Source organism: Polypterus senegalus, chromosome 8 (genome assembly GCF_016835505.1).
Source record: "Polypterus senegalus isolate Bchr_013 chromosome 8, ASM1683550v1, whole genome shotgun sequence".
In the NCBI taxonomy this organism is placed as follows: domain Eukaryota; kingdom Metazoa; phylum Chordata; class Cladistia; order Polypteriformes; family Polypteridae; genus Polypterus; species Polypterus senegalus.
Window position 1 is genome coordinate 3576307 of NC_053161.1, and position 23989 is coordinate 3600295.

Consider the following 23989-nt stretch of genomic DNA (forward strand, 5'->3'; position numbering starts at 1 on the left):
AGGTGATGATCAATAGAAAAAGTATAAAATCAGATAAATTGTTTAATTGAGAGTTTGCTGCATGGACTGAGGCATTTTGCATTCTTTGAAGATGGAGGAAAGTTTTTCCATGACAGTTCCTGAAAGACGCCCCATCTAATATCACATTTTGTCTTTGTGCAACTGACATAGTAGCCATTAGTAAGCCACAAACACACATATAGTGTTGTAAGCACATCTTGTAAATATAACATTGATTGACGACACACAGACGTTGATAATGATTCTTAAATGTAGTTTTTAATAACTGTAAAATTGTGTCAGTTTCTCATTAGGATCTCTCAGTAAAAGACCAAAATACCTTTTTTTAAGAACTTCCTTTTTCCTTCTAAAATCCCACCCACTAACATTCTACAGGAAATTACCAACAACAGGAATATCAATCAACAGCAATATAAGTTTAACTCGTTACTGAACATATAAATACACAACACTCCTTTCCCCCAGTTTTAAATATCTTTGTAACGTTTTGGCCTAACAAGAACTCTACGGTGCCTTAGTGACACCATAGGCTGTGGGGTCTTAACATCCACAGGTTTACCAGTTCCAGGGGTTGGTGTCACTACTGTATCATTATCTGTAGTAAATTCAGAAGAAGTTAGTATTTCTGGGCTACCAGGAGGCTGCTGAACAGTGGTAGCTGGCTGCTGCATTGACTCTGCTTCGGGCACTGGCCCTTCATCTATCATTCGCTCTCGAAGCTGATCAGCATGGCAATGGCAAATGTGTCCATCTTCTGTTTGCACACGGTAAGACACAGGGCAAGTTGCCTCTTGCACTACTGCTGGCATCCATCGTAGTTCTCCTACAAAATTGTGTGCATATACTGTCTGTAAGGGTCGAAATTGCCTAAACACACCCTCATGCTTTTGTGCTACTTCCCCTTGCTTCATATGCATGTCAGCTTGAAAGTCTGAATGAAGGCGAACAAGTGCAGTGGCCAGTCGTCTTTTCATTAGCAATTCTGTAGGACTCTTCCCTGTGGAAGAGTCGGGCATGGTGTGCTGAGATAGCAAAAATCTTGCAATCCGTGTTTGCCAATTACCAGCTATGATTCTCCATAGAGCATCCTTTGCTGTCTATACCATTCGCTCTGCTTGCCCATTTGAAGGCAGATGATAGGCAGCCATTGTCACATGCCGGATCTCATTTCTTTCTGTGAACTCTTTGAATTCAGCAGATGTAAATGCTGCACTGTTGTCTGAGACAATAATATCAGGCAATCCATGTGTAGCAAAGATAAGGCGCAAAGTGTCGATGGCAGCATTTGCAGACATGGAGCATAGAAGAGACACCTCCAGTCACTTGGAATGGGAATCTACCAAAATAAAGAAGACCTTTCTTTGAAATGGTCCAGCAAAATCAATGTGGATCCAAGACCAAGCCTTAGCTGGCCATTCCCAGGGGTGAAGTGGTGCCCTTGATGGTGCATGCCGTGACTGTTGACATGTTGTACAACACTTTACAGCTTTCTCTATTTGTCCGTGCATTCCTGGCCACCATACATAACTTCTAACCAGAGCCTTCATGTGGACTTAACCAGGGTGGGAGTCATGAAGTAGTTTAAGTACATCCTCCCGTGCTAGAACAGGTACTACAACGCGGCTACCCCATAAAACACAACCCTTGTGAGTTGAGAGTTCATTACGTCTATTGGGAAAGGGTATGAAATCGTCACCTGGGACTTCATGGAGCCAGCCATCTGTGGCATGGGTTTAGAATGATATAGGAGACCAAGAAGCAGCTTGTGGACTGTGCAAATCGTAAACTGACGCCCCTGCAAGAACTGATGAAATTTTTTTACACCAAAAATAACAGCAAGAGCCTCCTTATCTATTTGAGTATAATTGCGTTCAGTGGCCAACAGTGTCTGTGAAGCAAAACTAATTGGCTCTACATGGCTCAGTACAGCTCCAAGGCTATAAGGAGAGGCATCACATACCAATACAAGAGGCTTCTTAACATTGTAGTGCACAAGCAGTCCATCTGCTTTGAGTAGTGCTTTTGCCTGCTTAAAAGCTGTGTCTTGGGCAGCAGCCCAGTGCCATGCCGTTGACTTGTCAAGAAGTCTGTGTAGTGGTTCCAGAATGGTGGCCTTGTTTGGAAGAAACAACTGTAAAAATTCAAAAGTCCAAGAAATGCCTGAAGCTGTGTCTTATTGCAGGAGCTGGTGTATTCATGATAGCTTCCACCTTCTCACTAGTGGGATGGATGCCCTCTTTATCTACTCTGAATCCGAGAAACTCCTCTTCAGTAGCAGCAAAAACACATTTGTCCTTTTGAAGTCTGAGTCCAACTTCAGAGATTCGACATAATACTTTCTCCAAACGTGCATTGTGCTCCTCTGGAGTTTTCCCAGTGATTAAAATGTCATCCAGGTATGGCTGTACACCTGGAATACTTGCCAGCAGAGAATCTATAAAATGCTGGAAAATGGAAACAGCTGTAGAGACCCCAAATTGAAGCCATTGAGCCCTGTACAGCCCCCTGTGCGTATTAATTGTTAACAGCTCAGCTGAAGGTTCATCAAGAACTGGAGGCTGGTAGGCTTGTTTAAGGTCTAATTTAGTAAAAATGACACCCCCTGCCAGTGTGGAGAACATCTCTGCAACAGTTGGTAAGGGATAAACATCAGGTTTTACTGCTGTATTAACCAGTACATCTGTAATCACCACAGATTCTTAAACTTCCATCCTTTTTTGTGACTGGGACAATGGGTGTTGCCCATTTTGAGTGTTGCACTGGTATGAAAATGCCTTGCTCAACCAGATCATCTAATGCCTTATCAATCTTCTGCTTAAGAGCAAAAGGTACAGGACGAGCGTTAAAGAATTTTGGTGAAACTGTAGGGTCCACTTCAATTGAAATGGGTGGTCCTCTACATGCGCCAATTTTCTGGAACACTTCTGCATAGCTTTCCAGGAGAGCTGTCACATGGTGCTGCTGAATTATGTGCACCCCTGTTAATTCTATTTCAATTGCTTCAAACCAGTCTCGTCCTAATAAGCTAGTACCCTGGCCCCGAACAACAATAAGTGATGAGGCAGTCTTATTATGGCGATACTCAACCTGAACTTTGATCTTACCTAGCACTTGGAGTGGGGCCTGAGACCACTGCCGCAATATACCATCTGTATGTACCAGTGGAAATGGGTTATTTGGCCACAGGTTTTTGTAAGTATCATCGCTAATCAAACTACAGGCTGATCCAGAATCAACTTCCATTCTTAGTTGCTGGCCATTCAGTGAAACTGTAGTCTTATATGCGGGTTTCTTGCGGGTTGTGTGTTCCATTTGTGTACTATGTACCACATATTCATCCTGGGCATTCACTGTGACTATACTGGTTTCTTGTGTCTGTAATGCTGTAGTTTCTAGATCTGAAAGTAGTTGAGTAGGGCGTGCCTTTTAAAACACATGCGAGCTAAATGTCCTCTTTTCTTACAGTAATGGCACACAGATGTGTTAAATTTACATACTGTAGCTCTATGAGTCCCACCGCATCGGAAACACTTTCTGCCATCACTTTCTTGTAATACAGATGGTCTTGTATTCTGAGCTTTATTCAGTTGGATTATTTTTGTACTTCTTCCATGTCTTCTCAGTCCTTAGCATTTGCACATTCCAGTTCGCCATTTCTGCTGCTAGAGCGCGCTCCTCTGCTATTTTGAATGTTAACTTTGGCTCCGCAAGTAGCTGACACTGCATGAATGGATTGGCCACACCACACACTATGCGATTGCGCAGCATCTGTTTGAGTTGTTCACCAAAGTTACAATGCACTGAAAGTTTTCTCAGTTTAGCAATGAAGCATATCATACTTCAATTAGGCAGTTGTTTATAATTGTGAAAATGAAAACGTTGTACAATTTCCGATGGTGTAGGATTATAATGACGCTGAAGACACTCAACTATGTCCTTATATGTAACAGCACTTGGTGGATGAGGAGCCAACAGCGAGCGCAAGGTGGAGTACGTTGCGGCTCCACACACACTTAGTAAAATTGACATCTTTGTCTCTGGATTATCAATGTCATTTGGGTGAAAGAAGTCTCTGCATATTCTTCCCACACCCCGGTCTCAGCATTGAATTCTTCGATATGACCCAACGTGGCCATTGTGAAAACCCAGTAACAAAATACAGTAATCCCTCCTCTATCACTGGGGTTGCCTTCCAGAACCCCCCACGATAGATGAAAATCCGCGAAGTAGAAACCATATGTTTGTATGGTTATTTTTATATATTTTAAGCCCTTATAAACTCTCCCACACTGTTAACATTATTAGAGCCCTCTAGACATGAAATAACACCCTTTAGTCAAAAGTTTAAACTGTCCTCCATGACAAGACAGAGGTGACAGTTCTTTCTCACAATTAAAAGAATGCAAACATATCTTCCTCTTCAAAGAATGCGTGTCAGGAGCAGAGAATGTCAGAGAGAAAGAGAGAGAGAGCGCGAGAGAAAAGCAAACAATCAAAAAATCAATACGTGCTTTTGGGCTTTTAAGTATGCCGAAGCACCACGATAAAGCGGCAGTTTTTAGAGGAGCGCCCATATCTTCTAGGCAAACAGCCTCTGTGCAAACAGCCCCTCTGCTTACAACCCCTCCGTCAGGCAGAGAATATCACAGAGAGTGAGAGAGAGAAAAAAGCAAACAATCAAGCACCACGTGGGAAGCATATCTTATATGATTGAGGAGTTTTAGTTAATATTTAATACATGCTTTGATTGGGTAGCTTCTAAGCCATCCGCCAATATCATCCCTTGTATGAAATCAACTGGGCAATCAAACTGAGGAAGCATGTGCCATAAATGAAAAGACCCATTGTCCGCAGAAATCCGCGAACCAGCGAAAAATCTGTGATATATATTTAGATGTGCTTACATTTAAAATCCGCGATAGAGTGAAGCCGCGAAAGTCGAAGCGCGATATAGCAAGGGATCACTGTACACTTAACAATACCAAAACTTCGGCACCGTCTTCACTTTCTTTTTTCGATTCAGGGTTTCTTCTCCTCCTCTCGTCGCCAGTATAACATCGATTGATGACACACAGACGTTGATAATGATTCTTAAATGTAGTTTTTAATAACTGTAAAATCGTGTCAGTTTCTCATTAGGTTCTCTCAGTAAAAGACCAAAATACCTTTTTTTAAGAACTTCCTTTTTCCTTCTAAAATCCCACCCACTAACATTCTACAGGAATTTACCAACAACAGGAATATCAATAAACATCAATATAAATTTAACTTGTTACTGAACAAACAAATACACAACAGTTAACACAGAGTCAATGTTTATGTACAACTCCCGGTTTCGTCATAATTTTGAAGAGTCTTAGAAAAAGTGTTGGTTCCAAGGCTAAGGATTTGCAGTGGTATCTGAAAAGTTGCTGGTACAAATTCTGCTACTGCCAGAAGGGATCCTATTCTGCTGGGCCCTTGAGCAAGGCCCTTAACCTGGAAATTGCTTCAGGGGTGCTGTACAATTGCGAACCATGTGATCTGACCCCTAAAATTCATATAAAGAGACAATTTCCCTTTGGGGATTAATAGAATATTTCAAAACCAAATAAAAAAACACTAAACAAAGCCTCTGTTATGGTCTTGTTAAGCATACATACAGTATGTAATGATTATGAATCTCTTTGAGATGGATGAGAAGTTCACATGAAAATGTGACCGAGAAGTGAAGGTATAAAAGCTGCTGGCAGAAACAGAGTAATTTTAACTGACAGAAGATGGTATATGAGTATTACACTTGGCATCTAAATCCAGTGAGAAGTCAAGCAAAATGACACCTTTTATTGGCTAACTAAAAAGATTAAAATATGCAAGCTTTCAAGGAAATTCAGGCCCCTTCTTCAGGCAGATGTAATCATCTAAATCCAAAATAAAAAGGCAACAATGTAGCTAATGGTCTGAAGTGCAAGTCACATCCTTACTAGTCAAAATCAGCGCCAACAATGATTCTTTTACCAAATAAAACATGAAGCACAAAGTGAGTTTATCCCAATGTGAGCACACCATGCTGCCATTTATTCTTTTACACAACAGTTTTCCTGTGTAGGTAAGTATGTTTTGTACCCTTGCATCAGTCAGATATTACATACTTCAGTTCTGGTCTCTAGGTAAAAATAAAAACTGTTCCTTTTTGTGAGCATTTCACTGGGTTAGTATGTCCTGTATTTCCACATTGATCAGATGCTTACTACTGCTTGGTGTACATTATTACATTACATCTTGCATCATACCTGTATTCATGCATAGCAAGCTGCATCTGAGCCAATATATTATACATGTATATGCATTGAAATTAACACCAGCAGGAAAAATTAATTGCCATTAAATAAACTGGTCTGCTGCCACCCATGGGCACAGCTCTCAACAGTCAGTCTGCAGTCAGTAGAAATCACACAACAACAATAACTTCTGGAAGAAGTGGTAGTTTTTCCAAGATAACACCTTCACTATGCTGGACTTTCATCTCCTGTCTTGGGTGTTTCTTTGGAATTTGCTGATTCTTCTGAAATATATCACTTTAAAATCAGCATGGCTTATGCGTTCTAGGGACTTAAGTAGTATTTTACAGACCACAGGTTACATTAGTAAAGGTACTGTTACCACAAACAATATGGCTACTGCCATGTCTAAAGTTCACATAGTGGCAGTTATGGAAGTCAAAACAGCACAATATAGCAGTAAATAAAACCACTGAAGTAATAATAAAAATATAAAAGAAAAATTTAAATTTAAACAAAAAATTACTTGCAAATATTACACACAACTAAAACATAAATTATGGTATTAAGTGACTAATGTAGGCACTGTAGGTAGCCACTATTTTAATTTGTCATTGGTGCTTTGTAGTGAGAAATCAAGTAAAATGACACCTTTTTTTGGAAAGCTTGCATATTGTAATCTTTTTAGTTAGCCAATAACATGTGTCATTTTGCTTGACTTCTCACTACATTCATAATGGCTAACACAGTACAACACCCTAGTAATACATTGGTGCTTTTACGTTTCATTAAGACCTAACAAGGCCATTGTTAAGCTTTTATGACTTAGTAGCAAAGCCTGTGTCTCACTACTCAACTTCAAGTGTCACACTTAACAACTCCACTTGTCAGATTTTGTTTCCTTAAAGATATCAGATTTTAAAACCGTGAATCTCAAAGATAGTGGATCACAACCCTCTCTTGACCTCTCAGCCCAGTTTCAGATTTCCAATTCTGCTCTGCAAGTATTGCAAAGTGGACACATTTTGGTAACCAACCAACATGAAGCTTCTCTTTTCTTTTCCAACTCTGTCATGGTATAACATTAATGAAATGAAGAATAGACATTTGTTCTAGATCCTAGGTTCCATGAGCCTCTGCTCTGATTTGCATGGTCCAAAGTGCCCTTTTTTTCTTAAGGGGGCCATTGCTGTTCTCTGTTCTTCTGTTTCTTGTAGATTACTTTAGGACTGTTCTCTGTTTGGGGGCATTATACATATTTTGTTTTCCACCAGGAGGCGCTCCTATGCCTCAAAACCCTCGGGCACTTCCTGCAGCAGTTTCATGTTAAGAGCGCAGTTTATTTTTCCACAAATAACTTCAATGGGTTTCCCTTGCACTCTGGACTGTGCAAAACAACATAATGTGTTTCTTTCCCTTTCATCTTTTTTCTTTTCATCCTCTTCTGGCTTCATTTCTTCTCTACTCCATTCCTTCTAAGGTTTGCCCACCAAACTCCAATTGAACCCCTGAGAGAAGGGAAGTGGCTCCTTTTATACCATACCCAGTGAGCACTTACAGAGTTGCGACTATCCACTGGGGAAGTGCCTCATGTACTGGCAGACCCCAGTCTGGATACGGAGTATCTCCCTCTGGCTGCACCCATGGCATCCAGCAGGGTTTTTTTTTTTGAGATAACAATACCCAGGTTGCCCTACTGGTATGTATATGGGTGTTCCAGCCCCAGGTTGCTTCCACCTGTTAGCTTGGGAGGAACATAAAGTTTTTATATGGATTGTATGTTGTGTTTACCCCATTTTTTGACACCCATTGCATGTCCAACCTACCTGGAAGGGGGTATATCTTTGAATTGCTCTTCCCAATATTTATTCTATTTTTTTCCTTCAAGGTTTATTCTTGTCTTCATCAAGAGTCAAGGCTGGCAGGCTGGCAGAAAAACAGAGCCTATTAAAGCCCAATGAGTCATTCCTTGTGTGTGTGTGTGTGTGTGTGATTTTGGGCTATACAAGAAATAAATTGTTTTTGTTGTTGTTAGTCATGTGGAAACAAAACCCACTACCCTGCTCAAGATGCCGGTTCCACCCAGCTATCCATTACAGCTATGACAGAGTCACAGGGGATGTCAAACTACATGACTGTATCATGGCCAGGTGTGACTGTCCATGACTCGCTAAAATTATCTAAATGAAGGATACTAGGCAAGTGACTAACAAATGAACATATCTAGCCTGTATTCTAAAGTGTTACAAAGTTTTAGGTCAAACTGCTAGACTTTAGTACGTTCTACTGACATTGACATTCCGAACTTTGTAATACCAGTCCCTTTGAATTGGTCACACTTGATTTGCACATTCACAGTGGTGAGAGGCAAACATCTGTATAAAGGAATGAAGGTTTCCTTAGTGGATTTTAGTCATAATAATGAGCATTGGTTAAAAAAACAACTATTCTGTAAAATGAAATGATTTCCTTAAAGATTTGCCTTTTTCAAGTTGTGCTGCTACTGCACTTACTCATTAATACAGAAGAGTAGTTAAAAAAGTGTCAGACTAACAGGAGAAATGCTTCTGGTTTTTAACTATACATAATGAATTTTAAATTGAAGCATTTTAATTTCATTTGATTGATGGCAAGAAAAAAATGAGCAGATGTTTTGTTTAAACTCATATATGCAAATGTTTACTACAATTCACATTTTTATATCTTAAAGAGACAAAGGTCTGAAAGGTTACAATAGGTAAATGTATATATATCATATATATATATATATATATATATATATATATATATTGTGAAGGACAGCCGGGTCCCATGCCCAGCAGGGAAGCCCCTGCTGCTTATGTTCCCGGGGAGCCTCCATGGGTAGTCCAATACCTCCCCCGGGACACTTGGTGGCAACCTCCCTGGCCGACGGTGATTCCCCAACCGCCCACAGGGATCCATGGGAGATGGAGTCCTCCACAGCTTGGTTGGGGCCCAGGGTGGCCTCTAGGGGGGGCTGTCTGCTTCCCACAGCCCAGCTGGACGTTTCTTCAGCCCCACCCCACACTTCCAGGTGGACTATAAAAGGGCCCAGCCACCACCACTCAACGAGCCAGAGTTGGGAGGAAGGAGACAAAGCTTGTCTGGGAGGAGTGGTGGAGCGAGGTGGAGAATTGTTTGTGTTTTGTGCTTTGTGCTTTTGGGACTGTGCTTGGGCTGTGTGGCACGGGGAAGACGTGTCCCACAGCTGAAGAAAAATAAAAGTCATTGTACTTTTTATACGTGCCTCCGTGTCTTTCTGTGTCGGGTCAGGCGCCTATATAGCGCCTTTGTCACTATATATATATATATATATATATATATATAATAACAAATGTGGGCATTGCAGCATCCCAAACCTCAAACACCAGCACACAGACACAAGTTTGTTCAAATAAATGATTTATTCTCAACAATACCATCACAATCCTTTTTCAAGCACAAACAATTTCTCATTAATTTATTTTCCCATATCCTCTCCAACTCCAGGCGAGCATCGTTTTCCTTCCTCCTGACACTGAATTGCCTGGATATGGCAGGGTGATTCCTTTTATCTTGAACCCAGGAGTGCTTCTGGTGGCATGGTATTGCCCGATGGAAGTACATCCGGGTCCATCAGAAGTCTCAAAGACCATGAAGCACAGCTCCTCGCAGCATCACCTGGTGGAATCCAGGGGCCTCAACAGTACTGCTATATGGCACTACAACTCCCAGCATGCCCTGTAGGTGTCCTCTGGTATGCCAGCCTCCTGGGCTGCTGCTACTTAGCAGTTCAGGGGAGTATGTCATTTAAATAGTCCCCCTGTCCTTCCTTCATGTTGGCCTCCCGGCTGGGTAATCAGAACCCGTCCTAGAAGTAGCCATCAGAAGATGGATACACTATACTGTCATAAAGGGATGGACCTGGTCAGCAACAATACTCAGGTACATTGTGGCATTTTAAATGATGTTCAATTGGTACTTGGGGGTCCAAAGTCTTCTTCTTCTTCTTCTTTTGGTTGCTCCCATTAGGGGACACCACATTAGATCATCTGTTTCCATATCTGAACTTCCTGAACAATGCTTCTACTGTCTGGCCAGGGGAAGCAGATAATCTTACTTAACATAATATTTTATTCATTGTTCACAGATTATTTCATTTGTGCTGTTTTTGTCCAAAAAATAAGCTTTTTATAAAACATAAAATGATATAAACTTTGTTATAGTAATGCTTTCTTTTGATGCTTTACAGCAATTTTATAAATTCATTCTGTAGTCAAAAAAGTAGCATGAATATCCAGTAAGAAATATCAGTATAACCTGTTATGTAAATCATCAAGTTTAAATGACAATTACTAGAGGACCATGCATCAGGGGTGTCATAACAGGGTGATCACTGCATAAATTACTATGACCATAAGATGGCTACATTAAAGCATACCAAAAATTTCCAGTCAACACATTTGTCAGTCTTCAGTAATGAATCACTTTTCTCTCCTGAGGAAAATAACTGTCAGTTTCTCACATGGAGAAAAACAAGGATATTAGTGCAATCTGGACATTATTTTTCCAGATGCAGCACCTGCTCTAGTGTGTAGTGCCATTGCCTATGGTGGGCAGACACCTCTGTTTTTTGTTAGAGACGGCTTTACTGGTAATAATTGTCTGTCAGTCACCTTTGATGTTTTGAGATTGGGCTGTCTGGTAACATTTTTCGAGGATGATGTCTTCTTGGAATACTTACTAGCTATTAGAATCCTTGCTGAGCTAGATTGGTAACTAGAACTCTGTGTTAGACAAGGTGTTAAATATACAGGGATACTAATTGTAGTCTGCTACATACTCTTTGTGGTTCATTTCACAGTTTTGGGTGGATGTGCCCAATAACATCCTTTTACACCTGTATGACACCATGCTGTGACACTTAACTGATTGAACTGCCAAACATTGTATGTTTTACTCAGTCCCACATTGAGCCTCATTCTAGATAATAAATAGTTCTATTAATCTCATTTTGCAATTGTTTCATACTTGAATGGAAGATTTAATGAAAATTAGGAGTACAACTTTGGGGTACAGCTGTATATAATGTATAGACGTCAAAAGTCATAGTCAAAGCAAACTTTATTGTCATCTCAACCATATATAAGTACAGCATATCGACAGACAAAATGATGAAGCTCACGGCTCACATTATATACATAGTGCAAATAAGAAAAGAGAGTGTGCACAAATAGACAAAATTATGCAACATGCTATTTAAATAGGAAATATATCAGTAGTATTAACTGTCACAATTGCACAAGAAAACTTTTACCTGTTCCACAGTGCAGTGGCCAATCTCTTGACATGATAGATGAAGTGAGAAATCATAACCTAAGGCATTAGGGTGGTGTAAAAGATCATGGGGGCTACATTGTATTAAGGAGTCTGACAGCCTGGAGGAAAAAGCTATCACATAACCTGACAGATCTGGTTGTGATGCTATAGTGTCTTTTTCCAGATGGCAAATAAATAAAGAATCCATGAGATGGGTGACAAGAGTCTTGCATAATGCTACAGGCCTTGTAGACACAGTGTTTTGGAGAAAATGTATCCCAGAGATGGGATAGACACTTAGAAAATATTCTCCACCATCCTTTTTAAACTCTTCAGTCTCCTGCATTTGGACATACTGCACTTTCCGTGCCAGACCGTAATGCAGTTGGTCAGAACACTCTCAATGGAACCTCTGTAAAATGTGGTAGAAATGGGAGACAGGAGGTTAGGTTGCTTCAGTCGCCTAAGAGAGTATAGTCTCTTCTGGGCTTTTTCAGTTAAGGAAGTGGTATTGTTAATCTAAATGTGGTCCTCATTTATTTGCACACCAAGGAATTTGGCACTCTTTGCAATCTCTACAGTGGAGCAATTGATGCAGACAGATGTGGTGTGGGTGGATTTTTTTTCCTGAAGTCAACAATTATTTCTTTAATCTTATCAATTTTGCATTCTCTGCACAAAATGCCCAGCAGTTCCGACTCTTCTCTACTTGCTGACTAATCTTTCCTGCCTATCAAACTAGCACAAGATGAACTTGATGATAAAACTAGAGCTGTGTATGGTATTGCAGTTGTGAGTCAGCAGGGTGTAGAGCAGAGGACTGAGTACACAGCCCTAAGGAGCTCCAGTACTTAACGTGATCAACCTTAAAATGTTGCACACTGGGATGATCTACTGACTTAAAAATATATTAAATCTGTCTATAAGGACATCGGCCAGTCCATCGGCACATTCCCTCAGCAGCCTTGCAGGAGATGATAGTCTTCCTTCACACCAGCTGTGGTCAGACAAATTACCTGTTCTGTCCATCAAACTGAGCAAAGAACTCATTTAGCTTGAGCAGAATGGAAGTGTTTGGGTATCATTACTGATGCTGTGTGGAGTGGCCTAGTAGTCCAAAATAGCCTGAATGCCATACCACATATGCCTTGTGTCTCTGGTATTTTGAATTTCTTTATGAATTCTTTGAGTGTATGCCCACTTTGCATTTCTTATGACACAGGAAAGGTTAGTACTGGCTGCCTAAAAGGGCTGTATTCCTCTTCTTTAACAGCACCCACACCTCAGTTGCCATCCAAGGTTTTTGGTTGGCTCTTGTGGTCTCATTCTTAGGGTCACTAACATGTTCTATATACTGTATTTGTTGATGTACTGTAACCAGTCACATATTCTGTATACACCTGCAGGTTAATGGAATCATTGTACATAGCAGCCTTCCTGAAGATATCCTAGACTGTGGATGCAAAACAGTCTTTGAGAGCTGAAATAGCACCATCAGGCAGCACCTTGATGTTTTTCCAAACTGGTTTGGCTCATTTAAACAGGTTTGTGTATACAAGAATTATAAATGCAGAGATGTGGTCTGAGCCTCCAAGATGAGGATGGGGTGTGACATTATAGACCTCATAAAGAGATGTGTAAACCTTGTCTAGGCCATGGGTGTCAAACACAGATTCTGGAGGGCCACAGTGACTGTAGTTTTTAGTAGTATTAATATTCAACTACTGTTGTTAATTGAGCAGATTTCTTTTGATTTCTATTTAATTGACATAATTTTCAAGACACGGGCCTCTTAATTGCTTCTTTTCTCTTTAACTAGCAGCCAAGGAAAAATGAGATATAAAGTAAGCCAGCAGATGGCCGACAAAGTTGGGAGCCTCAGGCTCTAACTAGTTTAATTAGAAGCTCATTCTTGTTAATGAAACCTGTAACCTACCATGACTTTTTGGTGTTCTAAATCCACCACACTAATTTCCAAAAAAAACTGCTCATTTTAATTTTTCAGAGGACGTCATCAAAATGTTTTGTTATCTGGAGGAGATCTATATTTCCCAGACCTTTGCCTTTTCAAATATTTTATTGAAACAGATGTATCATAGAAACAAAAGTGCACATTGGATCAGGTTAGCTGGTTATGTGTTGGCTCTTTTTGCATCTTGTTTTTGTTTGACTGCTAATTAAGGAATAAAGAAACAAGGGACCAGAATCTTCAAAAGCAAGGCAATTAAAATTTAAATTAGTAACGATAATTGGGTGATAATGAATAAAATAGCTGGGGCAAAAACCTACAGCAACTGTGGCCCTCCACACCCTGGTCTAGGTGGTTTCTCATATATTTGCATGTTTTTCGCAGTTCACTCCACCTTCTTTTGTGAAACAAGATGGGAAAACTTAGAAAAACCCAGTAAGGTGTGGGAGCTTTTCACAAACAAGTTGAAATCAGATACACAAATAATCCTAAATCATTCAGCTTCATTATCCTATATGCTGTTGATGGAAGGAGGAAAATTACTATGAAGGCTACTCCATTCCCTTACCCCTAAAACTTCTTCTTTTAATCACTTTTAGTTTCACTGTCTCCTTTATTATCTGAGTTCTTGGTTCAAGTACAGCATTCATTAATTTTTATATCATCCTGAGGTTTCCTGGTAAGATACCTTTGGAATCAGATTTCTAGCCAAGATTGGCCACAACAGACTATTTGGTCCATCAAGTTTGTTTTATTAGCTAATAGCTATGTTGTCATAATATCTTATTCAGATATTTTTTTTAATGGTCCCAAGGTTTTTGTTTAAACACATGATGCTGTATTTTGTTCCAAATTCCATGACACTTGGTGTGAAAAAGTACCATCTCAAAAGCACATGTCACCTATATGTGACCTCTTCAGTCCTAGTCACTGTTGATCTTAAGAGACCAATGTAGGCATCGTCTGGCTAGACTTAAAAGTTTTTAATTTGCCCCACCAACATTTATTTAACACTCCTTTTCTGTAAAATTTATTCATCACCTGCCCTCATTTTGGGGTTTACACCTTTTTGCAGTTGTTTAGATCCCATTCTTGGCCTGAGACAAGCCTAATGCAAACCCAGACATCCTATATACTGGGAAGCTACACATTGACTGTGGCCTCATACTGTTGCCTGGGCTTTCCTTATTACAAAATTTGTTCTTACGTCTTTATTATAAACCATTCTGATAATGGTTCCAAATAATAATAATAATGATCAACACTTATTAGAACTAAGGAAGGCTGCCACAATGGCATTTATCGAAAATTTAGACTCCTTGCTCTAAAATGAATGTATAGTTCACCTATAGTTCACCTTTATGGTTAACCTTTCCCATTGAATGCACATCTTCACATGGAGTTCATTTTGTCATTTAAAGAATAATGTCAATGAGAAAGGTGTAAAAAAAGCCAAGATTGTGGAGTGGCATTACACCATAAAGAATTGGTGCTAAAATTTATTATCCCAAGGAAGATTCTTTTAAACAGTGGTGTTAGTTGTCCACCATCACATATAAGAAAGACTTATACAAGCAGACTCTGGGGTAAACACTTACATGAATGATCCAAAAAAGATAAGCATATTAATTCCACATTTCCTTGACCCCTTTATTTCCTTTACTGGTAGACTCTTCTTTTTCTATCCTATACAACACATTTTCTATATTTTTGCAGATTATGTCATTTATTTTTATTTTTATCATAAGCTAGATTTGCAGATATTTATATTTAATATAAACCGATAGCAATATTTTTGTACCTTCCCAGTGATAATCAAGTGAAACAAACCCAAAGATGACCTTTTATGGAGAGTGAGGAAAAAACTAATTATCTTTAGGAAAATAGTGAAAAAAACATTCTTTCATGGTGCATTACTCATCAACTTGATTAACTAAAAAGTTACAGGATCAGTCCTTCTTTGGTATTTACTAAAAAAAGAAAATGTGTTTGTTTTTTTTTCTTTTCTTTTATTATAAAGTGCACTGGTACCAAAAATTCATTATGATGGTAACATTTGTAATTTAATGATTACAGCATTAACTGTTAACAGTGACTGCAAAATACTTTTTTGATTAATAGTTTATTTTTTTGTGCATCTGTGGTAGATCCTTAGACTCAAATAATCAATTCTAAGTTACCAGAAAATGTAACGCTTTGAATTTTAATCCTTTTAAATGTTTATTTAATTCAATCTGATTGCAGCTCCTACACTTTTTAGCTACCACAAATTAATTGCCATAACACTCTCATTTTGAAGTTGTGAGGGTCCAACACGAGGCAGAAACAAACCCAGAGGAGGGCATCCGTCTGTTAGAAAGCCCTCTCATGTGCACACACCTATGCAGCTTTCACAGTGGATACCTTTGCTGTCTCACATATCATGGTTCAGGGTTTAAATTTAAGACAGTAATCCACAAGTTTATATATGCATTCTGTACTGCTATCTATGGAAATAATATACTTTATAGTGTGGGATGCCATTCCTGACTACTTCATCCACATCCAAAGATTATGCTAGGTAGTCTGTGCCTCTAAGTTTTAACAATGTGCATGATCTGTCCTAGTGTCACATCCTGGATGGGGTCCAGCTTTATTACTGATTCTACCTGTTAAGAGACAGAGTTTCCAAAAATTATTGTGAGCAAACAGAAAACTAGGAGACATAAATGTCAGACAGAAATCGTATTCCGTGCCAGGCAAAAGTAAAAACCGGAGATCATAAAGAAAAGCATAAGCGAATTATACATTGGGACAAATCAAAAATCAAAGTGATGGCAAAAAGGGATTCTAAACCAAAATAAACTAGCACTGGGTCTACTTGAATGGAAAGTGTCAATAAGAATTTTGCTAATTTTGTCCAACTGAGGGGTGATTTTTAATGTATATGGTTGTGTCATAAGGGAGATGCTCGTGGTCACGTGATCTGCAAATAGTGTCTCATGAACAAATAATAGAACAAATGAAATCAATTTCAAAATCCAAATGTTTGGAAACTTCCAAAAGCAAGTCCAAAATAAATAATATATCCATAGATACATGAAAACTATGTGTGCATTAAAACACTACCAGGAAGGTCTCCAATAACAGATGAGTATATTGTTATGCATCTTGCATGCCTGGTCTCATTTATTGCAGTACTATATAAAGTGAGTGGTGTACTACAAGCAAATAGACCAGTGTTGAATTTTCTATTTGGAATGAGAGATAAACTGAGGTTTAAAAACCTAGAAACAAGCCGTTAACCAGGAATTCACTAAAACTAGCCAAAACCAAAATGTTACCTGAAAAACTTAGAACTAGTAATGCTTTCAGTACTTAAATTCTCTTTAATAACACACATGAAGCTGTTAGTTATATCCTCAATACTGAATCCTAAGGGATCCATCATGTTGGATTATAAAATATTATGAAATCATAAGTCATGACTCTCTGGACCGCGTCCCCTAGCAGCCGGGAGATGTGTCTTTAAAATGACACCATAAAAATGGTGTTGGATATAACTGAAACAAAATAGTTCAATGGTAATGAAATAAAACACTAATAACAAATTATATTTAACTCTACAAGTTATCTATAAACAAAATACACATTGAGAAATGAGTCTTGCAAATAAGACATACAAAGTTTGAAAATGCAGGAAAAACCTGGTGGCCACACTGCAGGCCTCCATACATATTCCCTAACTCTGTGCCTAACCCTGTTTTAGTGCATAACGGATTTTGGAGTAGCTCCACTTTAACCACTGAAAGTTCTCTTCAGATTAGGCTTTCTATCTGATGCTTGGCTTTCACTGGTAATCTGCTCTTGTTTTATAACACTTTTGAGGATTTACAGTAAGCCATGATGCATTGCATATCATGCACGTTTCCCCTTGAAGAGCAATTTTCATTTATTGAGCTTCAAAAATCTTACAAAAGAAATAAGTGATATGAATAATTCAGTTGTTGGCACCTTAAAATTTCTCCTCCCTTACAGAGATGTCTATATCGTTTTGTTAACAAATTACATGTGATAAAATAAAATTTACATTATTCTTTAATTTGGGCCTTCATAACAAATATGCTTATGTTAAATAAGCATTTAAATTACCTAATGCAATTTTTGATTTTCAACTGTATTACAACTTCTGCTTAGTGCATTGAATTAATTAATTAATTTATCTTGTTATTGTTATTATTGAATTAGTTCATTTAGCTGGAATATTTTGTACAGAAATATAATGATGTATCAAGCAGAAAATAATTAGTGACAGTGGCAGATGTTATGCTGTTGGAGATTACAGGGAATGCAGATTAAAGGGAGCAGAGTGGTTGAATATTTCAGTGGTACATTTGTGAACAGAAATAAAAGATGCCATCAGATGTCAACACTGAATGAGGGAATGAGCTTCTATTGAATAAACTAAGACAGATAAAAATTATTTTATTTAATAATTTAATTGTGCTACAGCAGGGATTTATTTCCTACCTCATATGCATTTTCTATTGTATTGTTGTTTTTGTTATAATTTAATTAATATGAATTGTTTTTCATGTTTTTACATAATTTTAGTATCTTATTCAACAGAGACCCAGTGTGGTACGAAAAAAGACAGGAAGAGGTTTGGTCATCTATGTGAATGATGATGGTGTGAAAGGAAATATATTATAGATAAAACTACAGTTTGCAATTCAGACCTTGAAATTTCGGCTGCCGAAATTCATCCATGTTATTTGCCCATGGAGTTAAGTTAAAACACTATGCTGCTGAGTTAGTAGATGTTTTTACAGACATTTTCAATACCTCCATCCAGCAGACTGTTGTACATACACAATTTAAGACTGCCACCATTGTCCCTTTGCCCAAGAAAACAGCTGTAACCTGCTACAATAACTACCAGTCTGTGTTACTGTCCTCTAATAATATATACACCCTTTTCCAGAATTCTGCAAGCTCTTTTAATTACTCTTTGGTATTGCGAACCTGTTTTTGTGGCAAACTAGTGGTTTGCATCATGCAGTGTAGCCCCAGTATTTCTGTTCATGAAGTCTTCTACAGAGTTTAGTCTCTGACATATATACATCTGCCTCCTGAAGACTGTTTCTGATCTGTCAAACAGGCATTTGGGGCATTTTCTTCTGTCATCAGCTGTGGAAGCCTTTCCTTGGCCTAGCAGTCCCTTTGCAATTACTGAGCTCACAAGTGTGTTCTTCAGTCTTAATGATATCCCAGACAGTTGATTTAGGTAATCCTAAGGTTTTACCAACATTGCTAAAGGTTTTATTCTTGTTTATCAGCCTCATAATGCCTTCTTTGACTTTCATTGGCAAAGCTCTTATATTGAACAATGGCAACTGCAGACTCCAAAGGGTAGAGGCAAGCCCAGGTATCTTATGGCTGCACTAATGAAGCAATGAAACACACCTGAGTTATCACAAACACCTGTTATCTGCCCCAAACATTATAGTGCCTTGAAATGTGGATACCACATAGATAAAGAGTTGTCATTTCTACATGATGTGATTGAAATGTATGCAAATCCCTTTAAATCAAAGTTTGCAATGTGTACTTTAATCACATTTGAATTGTTTGATTTGTGATTTTAAACCATGGAGCAGAGGGGTAAATCAAGGAAAAGTGTGTCTTTCCAAAACATTAAGAAGGGCACTGATCATTTAAACCTCTGTTGTTGTCATAAATGCTGCAGCTATTCCCTAGAAAATGAGAGGGGTCCGGTAAACATTCTATCCCAGAATGCTTCCTTGAAAGAAGAACAACATATGAAATAAGAAATCATGCTGAATTCCTGAAGTTATCATATTACCCAGGCCATTTGCTCAGCTCTCTCTTTCTAGTTTACTCTTGTTTCAATTGCCTACCAAGTTAACAAGCTCCAGATCAAAGTTACGTTAACAATCTTTTTACACTCTTAACACTGGGCTTTTGAAAGTCTTCATTTATAAGAGAGTTTATTCAGAAAAAAATCTTTTACAGGAGATTGCCAGCCCACCACAGCTTAACCACTGTGCTATGAAGGTCTGTGCCACCCATAGGTTCACCTCCATTTGGCCTTATTACTGGAAATAAAACCTCAAAGGCTATCGTCATGGTTCTCCACTCTGCTGAAGTCTAAGTGGAATTTTAAGAGTTGTACAATCTATCTTTGCATCTGCATTTGGTTCCAGATGGGATGATGGCACTTTGCAGGGTATTGAGAATGCTGGCTTGAACCTCAGGAAGTGTAGGGATGCAGTGCACCTCCTTCTGCATACTAGACCTTGACAGGGCATAATTAAAGTAAAAGGTGTGAGTGAAGTCCTTCCATGTAAAATAGTTCCAAACTTGAAAGGAGAGTGCCTTGCGTGTCACCATTTCAGATGTTAATAAGTGGCAACCTGTATAACTACACATATTTGGTACGAAAAGAGAGAAGGTCCACAATATTAGTTAAGGTCTAGTGAAAGTGAAACTGGGTTGGAGGGTAGCACGTTAGAAGGTGTAAAAATGTTACTGGATAGGTTAGTTAGGTTTCAGGTGCACCCAAGTTTAAGAGGTCATGGCAATTAAAAATCTTAAAACATGAAATTGTGTTTTTGAAAAATATTAACAGTTTGTATTAGATTTATAAAATCAGAGAGTAGACTTTTTTGCTGAGAGAAACCAGGGTGAGAAGTTTTATCATGTAATGTTTTCCAATAATAAACCATTGTGATGGAAATGAGCCTTCAGACATCATAAAGGCTTGGGGCAGCCACCCATATATTATTTCCCAGCTGCAACAGTTTTGTAATATTTGATCAGAGATGTTCACAAGACAGAATCCAAAACATAACTGAATATTTGGAGGTACGATGGCGGTTTTAACGGATGGGGAAGGAAATGATGTCATCTAGCCCGGAACCGGAAGTGATGTCATCAAAGGTACTGGAGTCGGAAGTGACATCATCAGAGGCCCTGGAGCCAGAAGTGACGTCATCAGAGGTGCCAGAACCTGGTGAGATTTTCCAGGAATGGTCTGCAAGAAACTAAGAGAGACAGTCAGCACACTCTGCCACCCCTGGTCTGGTGTAGTATTACAGTTCCCCAGGCCCTTTAGCTGTCTCCTAAACACACGTGTGTGAAACCATGTATATCGATTAGTAAACCATCTTATTTCCAACACTGATCTTTACATATTTTTAACACTTATATTTTAAAACCATTTCTATAGTGTTATTTATCCAGACAATTGTGTAATTGCACCCGTATCTAATTAATTTAATTTAGTTGTAATTTTCCAGCTATGCACTTTATTCGCTAATTATGATTAATTAAACAGCAGGTTAGTATGCTAACTATTTTTTGAATTAGCTAACTGGCTTTGATTTATGTTTGCAGGATGAAAAACACAATTCTACAATTGGAGACAGACAAAAATTAAAAGACAATAGATGAAAGAATCTTGAGCTCAAGTACAGCATGAAAATATCCGTAAGAGTGGGGCTGCTAATAGAACCAATCCACATGTGGCCGATGATAAGCCTGAGGTTAATGCTGATGTTCCTGCACCAACAGTAGCTCTGAAGACTGCCATTGCTAAATTTCATCATTCTAAAGCCCTAGGTGTCCATCAGAGCTCAACTCAGAGACACCATTTAATCAACAGCAAGGATCTTCTTCCGCTACTTGCACCCAGTCACAGCATGTGATAATGTCTGATGATCTCAGTCATGATTACGCAACAGAAATTTGTACCATTGATAGAAATGGACTTTAATTTACTTCTTACTGGTGGCCATTGTTTAATATCTAATAATTATGCTGGGAAAGTAGACTGTAAAATATACTGAAATTCTGATTGATGTATTCACTAGGTTAAAACTAATTACCATGTTTTTGATCAAAACTGTTTGGGGATGAAGCATCTATAAAACACTTTCAGATCGCACATTTAAATATATGGCCAAACAAATTACATTAAACATACAATAAAAAAAGAACACAACAATAAAAGTTAATTAACTTTATAATTAAGATATATGCAGTTACCAACAATTCCAGTTGACAGTGTTACTGTAGAAGAGAAACCTTTGGAGTTCATGGTCAGTTATAACAGACAAAGTCACAGGCAGATACAGTCACAGGTGTAAGACACCTGGTCACTTACTCCTTCCTGGGCATTCTGCAATATAATAAATACTTGCCAAACAGCACAAAAACATGTGTTCATAGTACTTGTCCTGCACTTCTATCTTCAGATGCTTGCACATGACCCTATAAATGTAACTACCACTTCTTGCTGTATGTGTAAGTATAATAAAATGGTGTGTGCATTGTGCAACCTGTGACTACATGATTCATATGCTTCTCTTCCTGTTTCAGGATGCTCTTCTTGTGGTACCTAGAGTTTGGTGCTTGTCTTACACTGTTATTATCAGACTCTCTGTTTTTCCTTTGAGGCTGCAGCTGCGCAGTCATGGATGTTTCATTGTTGACTGCTGGTCTGTTGAGATCTCAGAAGAATTGTCCATGCAGCAGCTTTCTCTTCAGTACATCTATTTTCTCTTGCTCGATGCAGGACTTCAGCTGGTTCTTGATGGTCTGAGCAAAGGCCTCCTTCAGGTAGACCTTCATGTTAGTCTTGGTTTCATTCTGGATTGAGCACTTGTCTTCGCAGCATCATGCATGGTCCCTCACTAACCCAGTGAACTTATTTTTACCTAGTCTGATGCACTCACTTACACCAATGTTGGCTGAGGTGTTAGTGTACTCTGTTTCGACTAGTCCATGCCGATCATCTTGTTTCTTGATGTAAAATTTTTTACCATCAGCCTGATGGTTATGAATGTTTCTGATAGTTAGTAGCTTGGGTGTCTTGTGCTCCCTCCTCTTGATCTCAGATCTTCACCAATCTACTATCCCGAAACTGTAGGCAGCAACTCGAACAGCTAAGTTGTTGATAGTTGTGATCCTGTTTCTGGAGCTCAGCTCAGTTTTTAGTACATGCCAGACCCAACTGTAGTACTCCTTTGCAGTCTTCTCCTTCAACTGGGTGTTGTTGACACCATCTTTCTTTTCTACAACTACGATTTGTACATCTCGCCAGTGTCTAGGTTCCTTATAACCGTCTGGTCACTTGGCTGAATATTTCAGCTTTTCACCAGCCTACCATATTTAAAACTGTGGTGGACAAAATTCAATTTTGATGTCATTACTGAATGTCATAACAGCTGTAAGGGCCTGTTGTAGCTGTGTCTTGTCTGTGGCAAAAACATTTAGGTCATTCATATAAAACAAGTGGCTGAATATTTTTGCTCTCATTGCTTTCAAATCTGAGGCCTTGTCTTTTCAGCATGTTGGTTAGAGGTATCAGTGTTAGTCAGAAGAGCACCAGAGATAGAGAGAGTCCTTGGATAATATCTATCCTGACTTAATTTTTTTCTGTGCTGATGTGGCCCACAGAGTAGTACAACCACATCTTGGTCTTCCATTCTTTCTTTAAGGCTTTCACACACCAAGCAACTGTTTGTCACATTTTATTGATTTCCATAATATTGACTGTCCAAGTATGGGGCAAGCTGTCTAATGCAATCTTGTAATCAATCTTAGCCATACTTAAAAGTCCTCAGATGTTTTTCTAAAATGGTAGCAACTATTTTCTTCAACAGCAGCTGATTTTCAAATCATATCGATACTTTTCCATAACTTTTCTGCTCATCTGAGAAGATTCCATTCTTGAGTCAGTGGTTGTAGATACAGTTTGTCATTGCAGTCACGAGGACCATGTAGAAAGTTTGTCTTTGCCCTTGGACAGAAGGAAGATGATTCCAGATGTCAACAATTAAGGAATACTGCTTGGATCCTTGATGATCTCCTAAAAAGCCTTTGTGAGTTCTTCATGCAGGGGGGAGAAATGTTGGATCCAAAAGTTAGATAGCTTATACATAAGGGTAGTCTGTCAGTTCTGCGATCCAAATTCAAAGAGTTAGGTGCCAAGCTGTGGAGCAGAACTGACAAGGTAATCTTCTCCAAAGTTCTGCCTGTGCCACGTGCCAGTACAGTACAATTTCAACACACATCTTTTTAGTAATATCATAAAGACAAGTTTACAGGGAGATGTTATAGTCATGGGGGACTTTAATTATCCAAATATTAACTGGGATAACCTTGCAGATGGAGGAGCACAAGAGTTTTTAGAATTAATCAGTGACTGTTTTTTAACACAGCATTTTAAAGCACCAACATGGGGTGAAGCCTGTCTAGATTTAGTATTTTGTAATAATCAGGATAGAATTGAGGGTGTAAAGGTGATTGAACAACTAGGGTTATGTCACCATAATGTAATACAATTCTCAGTATTTTGTAAGAGTGCAAATGCAAAGAATAAAATTGTTAAGTTGAACTTTGGTAATGCTAATTT

The 23989-nt window shown here is 38.7% G+C and overlaps 1 pseudogene; it reads right to left on the minus strand.

The window, feature by feature from the left end:
- Positions 1–488: 488 nt before the first annotated feature.
- On the minus strand, positions 489–22203 carry LOC120533667 (annotated as a pseudogene).
- Between the last annotated feature and the right edge of the window lie 1786 nt (positions 22204–23989).